This window comes from Zingiber officinale, chromosome 2B (genome assembly GCF_018446385.1).
Source record: "Zingiber officinale cultivar Zhangliang chromosome 2B, Zo_v1.1, whole genome shotgun sequence".
Taxonomy (NCBI): Eukaryota; Viridiplantae; Streptophyta; class Magnoliopsida; order Zingiberales; family Zingiberaceae; genus Zingiber; species Zingiber officinale.
In genome coordinates this window covers 113,437,278-113,445,588 of record NC_055989.1, presented here as the reverse complement: position 1 = coordinate 113,445,588, position 8,311 = coordinate 113,437,278, and positions in this window count along the sequence as shown.

Below are 8,311 nucleotides of genomic sequence, written 5' to 3'. Positions count from 1 at the left end.
CCTTCCAAAGTTCTTAGCTTGGCAATGTGGGACTAAAAAACTCAAGGGAAGGGAATAGTTTGAATTACAATTCAACAATCCCCCACTAATTCAAATTATTTTAGAAGAAAAGAAAGATATGTTCTGAGGCTTGGTTGCAATGAGCTTTCAGTGAAAATACCTTCCGGTTTGAATTTTCACCTAAGTATACCAATCTTATTCACATAGGTTTGAAGAGAACAGAGTCTTGATCTTAAACCTTTTATATGTGAAGATCAATTGGTAACAACTCATCACTGGCGACGGTTGAATCCTTCTGGGTTGGTGCATTACGGCCATGCCACCGAATCTTGTTTCATAAGTGCTAAGGAGAGTTGCCTAGACCCCCCACACTGCGGCCTCACAGTTACACTTACATAGGTGAGTTCTCCAAGGATGTACTGCAAGCATCCTGTCATTAAGACCTTGAACTCATTAAGAGCTTTTAAGCTTATCCTTACTAGCAGTCAAGCATCTATCCAGGGAAGAGACTATGAGATTATATCTCAATTAATTTGATGCTTACGTTTCACCCTTATAGCTTGTTTGTACCACATTGAACCTACTTTTTGGGATCTCCAATCAGATAGGTTGGGTTGCCGCTATAGATGAAACCAGGACAGGCCTCAGTCCCATTCCCTTACTGGATCTCTTGATTTTCTCGAATCAAGTCCTTTAGTGAGTGGGTCACAATATTGTCTTTTGAACTTACAAAGTCCAATGACACCACCCAAGAGACACTAGCTCACGAATAGACTTTAATCTTATTCGTATATGTCTCTTCTGTTTCCGGTTATACTTGGAGCTTCTAATCGAGCTATTGTTGTTTGATTGTCACAGATGAAATAGAAGGTATTGGCTTCATCATCAAGGGAATTTGAAAGAAGACCCTTAAGCCAATCGCCGCCATTCGTGGTATCCAAAGCACACACCGCCTCGAGATGTAGACTGGTTATAATCGTCTGCTTAATGACCTCAAGCAATCACCGCCTCCAAGTGTAAAGACATAACCAGTAACGCCTTTACACTCAGCAGTGTCAGCTATCCAACTGGCATCACTATATCCCTCCAGGACTGCAGGGAATCTCCCATACCACAAGCCCAAGGATATAGTGCCTTTCAGATATCTGAGTACTCTATCTAATGCATCCCAATGCGTTTTGTCCGGACAGCTGGTAAACCTGCTCAATTTCGATATAGCAAAAGAAATATCAGGTCTAGAACAATTAGCTAAATACATTAAACTACCTATTATTTGTGAGTATCTTAATTGAGACACTGCCACACCACTATTATTCTTGTGGAGAGTTTTTGAAGGGTCATATGGTGTGACAACAGATTTAACTTGGCTATAGCCATATTTCTCTAATACTCTCTCAACATAGAGTGATTGAGAAATTGCTATTCCATCAGTTAATCGAGTCAACTTCAGCCCTAAAATCATATCAGCACAACCCATATCCTTCATATCAAACTTACCACTTAAGAGGGCCTTAGTCTCATTAATAATTGAAAGATTAGTTCCAAATAGTAGAATATCATCTACATATAAACATAAGATAATACAATTATCACCTTTCATTTTAGCATACACATATTTATCAGAGTCATTCATTTCAAAGCCAAACGATAGCATAGTTCTATCAAATTTTTCGTGCCACTACTTTGGGGCTTGCTTCAAACCATAAAGAGATTTGACTAACCTACAGACTTTATTCTCATCTCCAGAGACTACATGTCCCTCAGGCTGATCGATATATATCTCTTCTTCAAGATCTCCATTTAGGAATGCCGTTTTGACATCCATTTGATGGACCTCAAGATGATATATGGATGCCAATGCTATTAACACTCGGATTGTAGTAATTCTGGTAACAGGAGAATAAGTGTCAAAATAGTCAATCCCTTCTTTCTGTTTGAATCCCTTAGCAACTAGGCGGGCTTTGAATTTATCTACTGACCCATCAGGTTTTAGTTTTCTTTTAAACACCCATTTACATCCTATAGTGTTACACCCAGGAGGTAAATCTACCAACTCCCAAGTGGCATTAGAGATAATAGAGTCCATTTCACTTTTAATGGCCTCTTTCCAGTGCTTAGCTTCAGGAGAAGCCATAGCATCTCTATATGTCACAGGGTCACCTTCTATATTATAGGTGATAAAGTCCTGGCCTAAATCCGTAGACACACGTTGCCTCTTGCTCCTTCTCGGTTCTGTACACTCACTAGATTCATTTAGTCTAGAGTGACTTGAGGAAGGTGTACCCACTACGGATAATGGGACCTCTACAGAAGAGGGCTCATTTCTAGTAGGAATACTAGATTGAGGTGTTCTCGTCTTCATAGGAAATATATCCTCAAAAAATGTAGCATCGCGAAGTTCTACAATAGTATTTGCATCTATTCCAGGAATTTATGATTTAATAATCAGGAACCTATATGCAATACTATTTTGAGCATAACCCAAGAAAATACCATCTACGGTTTTTGGACCAAGTTTTTTCCTTCTGTGTTCAGGTACTAGTACCTTTGCCAGGCACCCCACACTTTAAGGTATTTCAAACTTGTCCTTCGACCTTTCCAAAGCTCATATGGGGTTTTATCCCTTGACTTCATTGGGACTCTATTTAGTACATGACATACAGTGTATAAAGCCTCCCCCCACATAAAGTTGGGTAACCCAGAACTGCCTAACATAGAATTAATCATATCTTCAAGGGTTCGATTTTTTCGTTCTGCTATACCGTTGGATTGAGGACTATATGAAGCAGTTACCTCATGGATTATACCTGTATCTTGACAAAATTTTTGAAACAGGTTCGAGGTAAATTCTCCACCCCTATCAGACCTTAACCTCTTAATAGTTTTATCGGTTTGATTCTCAGCTTCAGATTTAAAAATCATAAATTTATCTAAAGCTTCATCCTTGGTTTTTAGCAAATAAACATAACAATAACGAGAGTGGTCATCAATAAAGGTAATGAAATACCTTTTATGGTCTCTCGTTATTACACCGTTAAACTCACAACAGTCAGTATGAATCAATTCTAAAATATCAGAATTTCTATCAACTGATTTGAAGGGTTTACGGGTTGTTTATATTGCACACAAATTTCACATTTTTTCTTATCATTTATAGCATGCTTAGGGATCATGTCAAGATTCATCATCCTTTTTACGGTATTAAAATTGACATGTCCTAATCTGTCATGCCACAGATCATAAGACTCAATGTTATATGAACAACCAATATCAGAAGTTTTATTTAAAGTAGCATTTTCTACATTGAGTTTAAATAAACCTTCATTAAGGTAACCTTTTCCAATAAAGGTTCCTAAATGTAATATTACAACTTTATTACATTTAAAGTTCAACTCATAACCAGCACGGACTAACTTTGATCCGCTAATCAAATTCCGACGGACCGCTGGAACGTGATGCACCTCATGTAGTGACAGGACTTTTCCGGAGGTGAACCTCAGGTCAATTTGTCCTATCCCAAACACCCTGGCTGCAGAATGGTTCCCCATGGTCACGGAAGTGCCTTCAATTGCCTGGTAAGTAAGGAAGGCGGAGCGATCAAACAACAGTGTACATTAGCACTGTATCAACTAACCATTCATTGGGTTGATAGATCAAGTTTAGTTCGGGTTTGAAGGTAACAAACCTATTGCTGGTGTCGTCACTAGCGATTACGACATTTACTTGTGCCTTAGTATTGCTTTGGTTCTTGTCCTTTCGCTTAGGGCAGAATTTGGCATAATGTCCAACTGTCCACATGCCCAGCAAGACTTAGGTTTGGTTCCAGTTTTCTTTTGAACCTTTGGGTTGGGTTTCATCTTGTTTTTCATTTTCTGGTTTTTGAATTTCCTCTTGTCAGATGAGACTACTACATTTGCCTTTGGAATAAAATCCATAGGCATTCTTGTTTCATCATTTTTATGTTGCTTCCGATGTTCTTCTTCGATATTTAAGGCAATCATCAAATCTTCGAGAGAGATTTTACCTCTCCGATGTTTAAGAGTCATGCCAAAATTTTCCCAACTCGGAGGCAATTTTTCGATGATAGACAAGACCTGAAATTTTTCAGGTAATGGCATATCTCCTTCAGCAAGACCATGAATTTGAACTTGGAATTCATGTGTCTGCTCAACCACAGATTTATCTTCAACCATTTTGAAGTTCAGGAATTTTGCCACAGTATACTTTTCTAAACCAGAATCTTCGGAGTTGTATTTTTTATCCAAAGATTTCCACAGCTCTTTAGCTGAAGAGGTTGAGCAGTATACATCAAATAGTGCGTCTGAGAGGGCAGACAGGATTCTCCCATGGCAGAGATAATCCCTTTGCTTAAACCTCTCTAAGGTAGCACTACGGGCAGGTTCCTCTTCATTAGGTGAAGGAGGGTCTGTTTCTATAACGGAGAATAGCCCTAGCGTAGTAAGCCAAAATTTCATTCGTTGTTGCCAACGTCTGAAGTTTTGCCCGTAAAATTTTTCAGGTCGGGCACTAGCCTCATCAGACCCCGTTACCCTATCGTTCATCATGTTTATTGATGCTACAATCAATTCTCTAAAATTGTAATAACTGTAATAGAACTAATTATGCTAAAACAGTAATATTTAATTGCACTAATAAACGACGAGCATGCAATAAACTTTAATAACAGCAAAGGGTTAAGAAATTGTGTATCTCCGGTCGAAGCGTCGGACGTGCCGACTGTCTTTAGAGAATTGATTGCCGCCCACGGTGCAAAGGCTCTCCGGCAAAATCCTCCCAAGATCCGACAACCGCTCGCGTCGCTCGTAGGTGCACTCCAAAACGAGCACCGCACTCGGACTCAACCTCAAATCGCAACCCAAGCCTCAGAACTTCGGAACAAGGGGAGAGAAGAAGAAGCAGAAGGCAGAAGAAATGCTTTGCTTCGGTGTGATTTCAGAAGGAACGGAGGAAGTGTATTTATACACTTCGAAACAGCGCACGCACCAAAGTGTACGTCGCTTTGCTCCTTCACAGAATCGCGTCTCTTCGTTCACGCGGACAGAAACAGTGCGTCGCGCTGTTTTGATTCCTCACGCGGAGCGGAAAAGAACTGAACCGGAATCAGGCAACAAAACCCAATGGAGTGAACCAAACCGGACTGGCAAAAACAGACCGGGCCGCCCGTAAGCGAGAGGCCCACGAGCTGGGGATTTGCACCCCCCCCTGCGCGCGATAATCGCGTACGTGACGCCCGGTTTATGGATTTCCGGCTCGAACCCCCCAAATCCATTCGATTTGGGCTTGGCCCGCGCATGCGTGTAGGCCCCCTTATCATTGCTAAGCAAGGATGGAAGGGTTCCATATATAAGGCCTTCCAAAGTTCTTAGCTAGGCAATGTGGGACTAAAAAACTCAAGGGAATGGAATAGTTTGAATTACAATTCAACAAAACGTCGATAGAGGGCGATTCGAAAAAATCACGTTAATAAGAGTTAAGCACAGCGGAATAATAAAAAACTTAGGCAAACTGAACAAGGTATTTTTTTACTTCGTTCGGAGCCTGTGACGACTCCTACTCGAAGGCCCGTACTCCTTGAGTAGTTTCGTTGGGCAATTCACTAGCAATTCGAAATACTATTACAAATTAAGGTACAGAAATGCTAATGGAAATAAAGTGATACCGACAAGAAAGTTAACCAAAGAAGAAGGAGCACTTTGTCGGAACTTTGTTAGCGTCGCAGGAGCGTAGAGCAGCAGAGCAAGCAGTCGAAGAGTTCTCAGTTGTTCGTTGTATTGAAGCTCCCCTCTGACCCTCCTTTTATATGAGGCTTGGGGTGCCCCGGATCCCTTTCGGGCGCCCTGGTGGGACGTGGCAGGTCCAACCAGCAAGCCCCACGTGGCGACGCGCGAGTTTGGATGAAATTTCCCTCCCGGGCGCCCGGATCCCTTCCGGGCGCACGGACCTCCGGGCGCCTGGATTCCTTCCGGGCGCCCGGACCCTGTTTTCCCGCAGAATCCGTCCTGCAAGACAAACGTTAGTCCGGAGGCAAATTTACCCTGCAACACAGATTGTTAGCAAAAGAAAAGTGAGTATGACTTAGATTCCGTCTTTCCGAGACCGGAATCTAGTCACGATCTCGACTTAGATATCCGAAATGGATCTAAGTCGGATTGACGCCTAATGTTCCCTTCCCGGGAACGCGTCCTCGCAGTCACTCCCCTCCAGTGACTTACCTCACTTACCTGCCAGACGCCCGGTCAGCCCTTCGACCCGTCTGGACTTCTCGCCAAGCGTCCGGTCAGCCCGTCGACCTGCTTGGACTTCTCGCCAGCTATCCGGTCAGCCCGTCGACCTAGCTGGACTTCTCGCCAAGCGTCTGGTCAGCCTGTTGACCCGCTTGGACTTCGTGCCAGCTATCCGGTTAGCCCGTCGACCTAGCTGGGCTTCGTGCCAGACATCCGGTCAGCCCGTCGACCTGTCTGGACTTCTCCTGCACACTCGATCAGAGTGTCAGATGACAACAAACTAACTTAACCTGATTTGTCATTCATCAAAACCTGGGTTAAATCGTTAGTGCTAACCGTACCAACAATCTCCCCCTTTTTGATGGAATGACAACCTAGTTAAGTTAGTGAAAACATATGCATGAAACAACATGCATTTATGTGGTTTTAAAGTTAGTTTGTATTTTCAAATTGGTTTAGCTAACTTAACCACCTAACCCTCCCCCTTTGGCATTCATCAAAAGTAAGCATGGATTAAGTAAGCATAAATACAGACCTCAGACAAAATAATAAATAATGTCAAGTAAATTTGGGGGAGTTTAAACTTTTGAAAACTTGTTTAAAGCATTAGCTTTTAGCTTTTAGAAAAATAGCTAAGTTTAGATAGTCTAATTTTCAAACATAAGTGCATAAGTTCTAAATTTATTTTTTAAACATAAGTTTTCAACACCATAATTCCAAAACTAAGTTTGAAAATTTTTATTTTTCCAAAATTGATTTATTTTTCAACACTAAGTTTGTAAACGATTCAATTTAAAACTTAAGTTTTGAAAAATCTAACTTCCACAATTTTCAACACTAAGTTTTTGCAAATCAAATTTTAGTTTGCAAATATTAAGAAAAGTGATTTTGAACTTTACTTTTAGTTTTCAAAGGAGTTTGGTAAAACTAATTTTGATAAAGTAAAACAATTTTTAAAATGAAGGAGTTTTCAAAATCAAATTTTTTTAAAGTTCAAAAGTACTAGTTTCAAAACCATGGTTTAAAATACTTGAAAAGTTCAGTTTTCAAAGACTAAGTAAAAAGGATAAAAAGTTTGTGATTTAAAACAAACAATTTTGAGTTGATTTAAAATTTTTTCACAATTTTAAGCAAGTTGATTTTGAAGGTTGATTTTTAAACTTTGATTTTCAAAATTAAGGAAAATGATTTTGAGAAGCTTAGTTTGTAAACTTAAGTTTTGAAAAATCTAATTTCCACAATTTTCAAAACTAAGTTAAATCTAATCTTCAAAATCAATTTTCAATAAAAAGTAAAACCCAATTCTTAAAAATAACTTAGTTTTATAAGAGTTAGTTTTCAAAAGTAGGTTTAAGAAATTTTTAAGAAAACATTTTTCAAACAAAATTTAAAATATTTTATGTAAAGGGAAATTTTTAATTAATTCCTCCCCTTGAACCTGACATAAAATTTGAAAATATTTGCTAAAAATATTCAAAGTAGATATATTTTTTTTTAAATTGAGGTAGAATTTTCTAGAGAAGATTAAAAAATAACACTTAAGGAGATAATTAAAAAGTAAACCTCCCCCTGAATTTGATACTCCTTTAATTTATTAATCCTCCTTTATTACTCCCCCTCATCATGCTCTCTTCTATCACACTCTCTTTTCTCATTCTCTCTCATCACACTTTCTCTCTCTTTATTCTCTCTCATCACACTTTCTCTCTCATCATACTTTCTCTCTCATCATTCTCTTTCATCATATTTTTCTCTCTCATTCATCTTTCTCTCTCATCTCATTTTTTTCTCTTATTTTCTTTTAAGGGTAAAAAAGGATATTTTGATTTATTCCGATAGAAAATATGCAACTAACCAAACATTACTTTTAAGAGTGATATCCATGCTCATACCCATTCCCATTCCACACTACAATGATTCCCATTCCGATTCTTATTCCTAGGAAAGAACCAAACGCCCCCTTATATTATTTACATATTTATCTCTGTATCCTTGATATAATTGTTTATTTGAATTTGATTAATCAATAATTAATATTAGATTCAGGTGGTTGAGCTTCAGTTTAA